The sequence below is a fragment of the Theobroma umbraticum genome, unplaced genomic scaffold (assembly GCF_002168275.2).
Source record: "Theobroma umbraticum cultivar Fairchild unplaced genomic scaffold, ASM216827v3 scaffold_115.0, whole genome shotgun sequence".
Taxonomy (NCBI): Eukaryota; Viridiplantae; Streptophyta; class Magnoliopsida; order Malvales; family Malvaceae; genus Theobroma; species Theobroma umbraticum.
The window spans coordinates 1,164,658-1,167,915 of NW_018397284.1; the positions used below are offsets into that span (position 1 = coordinate 1,164,658).

The 3,258-nt window shown below is 34.7% G+C and overlaps 1 protein-coding gene across 1 annotated transcript in view; it reads right to left on the minus strand.

The window, feature by feature from the left end:
* The window catches only part of LOC110428437 (uncharacterized), a 7,737-nt gene that overhangs the window by 3,957 nt on the left and 522 nt on the right, over positions 1 to 3,258 (minus strand). The gene's annotated exons all lie outside the window — the stretch shown is intronic.

The window sequence follows — 3,258 nt, forward strand, 5'->3', positions numbered from 1 at the left end:
TAGAGAAGAGTTTACAAAGAAATCAAGTCCATGAAAGAGCATGCCTTTGATAAAGTATAGAGTACATAGAATAACTAAAAAGTGAGATAATGAATAGCAACCATAAATTGACTGTCTAAATGAACAACATAAGCAACACCAGGTTGAGTCACTATGAGATAGGCTAGAACCACCAATCAGTTTACAATGACCAATAAAAAGACTACCATCCATTAGAGTAAGTTTAGCATTAGGGTTCAAAGGAGTGGAGACAATTTTGATATCAATAATATCAACTTGAGAAAACAAGTCAGAAGCATACTTAACTTGAGAAAAATAGTAATTATCACGACCTAAACTAGGGGTCCATGATTGACGCACGAGCTTAGCAAGCAAGCCCACTAGACCCAAGCAAGCCTCAGAGTTCACAACCATATAACACAAAGCTAAGGGATTCCTTAATCAAATGTTCACCTTAAAACTAAATATAATATATTATCCCAGGCACATAATTCATACAAATGTTTATAGGGCCATGCATTGGCCATCCAAGATGGGTTGGCATGTAACGACCCTTACACAAGTCAAATGGCACATCTTGCTTGTATACATTGCAACCAACCATATAAGGAAGCTTGTGACAGACTCAGTGGATTGAAACATCAAAACAGAGACCTACCGAATGCCAAAATCAATCTATAGCTGGGCAACTTTTACCACATAGCTTTATGGCCTATTTATCTGCACATGGTACATAAATGGGTGAGTATTATAGTGCTTAGTGAGTGATGCAGATAAACAAAATCATACATACATACATATATATATATATATATAATATAACACATAATAAATATTGCACTCTCGATGCAACCACATAATCCAACAAACATCTTTAGACATAGACCATATCATTATCCCTAAAATCTCCAATGTGAGGGCATACCATCATTCTCAATGTCTCCAAAGATTATCACATATATCATTAGGCTTGCCCTTAAAATCGATCAAAGTTATTCAAATCATTCTCCTTGGCACACTCTAGTTGCCGGAGTATCACATCATATTCATATCATATTTATCTAAGCCTCTCCATGGCTATCTCACATCATACGCAAACCAAATCAAAGAGTTGTCCTCCCCTAGACATAGTCAAATCATGCTTGGTGGCCAACCAGCAAAGAATCAAATCACGCTCAAGGTAAAACCACTGACGGATAAGCAAATCACGCATGTACTGAAGCAAAAGGCGGAGAACAAATCATGCATAGTGTCGAAGTAGCTAGTGGAGAATCAAATCATCGATTATAGAAATCTCCCGACAATCAGCATCACTTGAAGTTTTCTCAAACAGGGTGGCATCAAAGCACTGCACATGGGAATCATAAGCAAGACTAATACCACCATCCTTGCTTACCGCCATCCCTACAGGCACACACATAGTCACAAGGAATCGAGACTCCACTAATCCAAAAATTAGATCAACGTCTGAGATTCATCCCTCTAATGGAAACATAAATCCACATATAAGGTCATCATGCCTTTATCATTCACATCTTCCTCATCGAACGACAGCTCACATTTATCGAGCTTCAAGCGTCTTTAGCTTGATTAGGTTCTAAATGCTTTTAAATCTCCAAGGCATCATTGGATCAATTTCTCTTAACATATCCTTCATCTAAGGAAATCTACTCCTAAGTTTCATTATAGTCTCTAGACATTCTAATCTAGGCATACACAGCATAGGCCACCCATGTGGCTCACATCACATCACATAAACACCTATTCCACAATTTGGTTCTCCAGCCAAGGCACTTACATCTAGGCAATCATATATATATATATATATATACACATATATATACATACACACATTCTTATATCATGACAGCTCCTTTATCAAGGCATCATGCATCACACATATGTTATTCAAACTCACTCATAGTGACATATTAGAGGTAATCCCACCACTGAGCTTAACTTTAGCCTCCAATCTTCCTCTAGCTCACCAACATGTCCAATTACTTCATTTCCTTCTTAGAACACATCAAAACATCTAATTATTAATTAAATCCTAGCTTTAAAAAAACACTAGCTTTTCCACAATTAACCAAATCTTAGCAATCTAACTATTTAAGCTCAAATCCTTTATTAACAAGCTAAACCCATACATTAGAAGCTGAATTGCACAAGTCTTAGCTCTAAATTCTCCAATCTAAGCCAAAGAGGAAAAATTACCAAATCTGGAGAAAAGTCAGATTTTGAAATTATTAACTGATTAAATGGAAAAATAATTAGTAAAAAAATTAAGTCTTACCTCCAAGATAGTTTCTCAAGCTCCAAATAGCCTTAAATGGCTTTAAAAATCAATTTGGGGGTTAAGGTTTTGAGTTTTCTAGAGAAAGAAAGGGAGAGAAAAAGTTGAAAGTGAGATGGAGCGAAAATGGCCCAAAACCTTTTTTTATTTATGCCTTTTCTCATTGATGTATCGATACATTTACCTGTATTTTGACTAAATGTATCGATACATTTCAGGCAGAATGGTCCTAGGTGCTCTTTTCTTTAAATGTATTGATACATTGGAGCAATGTATAGATACATGTCAATCAAATTTCCAAATCTTTTGATACATCCTCAAATATATCGATAGTATTCCTTTAAAACACCTCATATTGTTCTTCTTGCCAAGAATGTATCGATACATGAGGGGATGCATCGAAACATCTCCCCCTGTAAGCAGTTTTAAGCTTCCAAAACTTTCAAAAATCTAAGTTTAACACCCCAAAATCACTCTCTATTAATATCACACCTTAAATCATTCATTTAACTTCATTCCATACACATTAATTCGCAAATATAATATCAAACTTAGATCAAACTATGGGATTTATCACATATTTCCTCAAAATTTACCTAAGTGCCCATTTATCTATATATGTATCCTTAAACACTTAGCATACATAACATGTTATGAATGAACTTAATTTACATTGAAAATTGGGGGTGTTATAGTAACCATCGAAGTTAGAGGAGATTTCAAGTCATAAGAAATAATTAAAAAGCCAAGATCCTTCATTTCAAAATGTTGACTAAGTTATTATTGTAATTTTCCCATACAAGTATTGTATTGACCAGTTATAATCATATCATTGATATAAAGAAAAAGAAGAAGAAGAAGAAGAATGCCATGATCAGTAAACTGGAATAATAATATAGAATCATTTGGCTAAAAGTAAAACCAAGTTGAGCAATACTGTTACTAAATTTTGCAAACTAAGC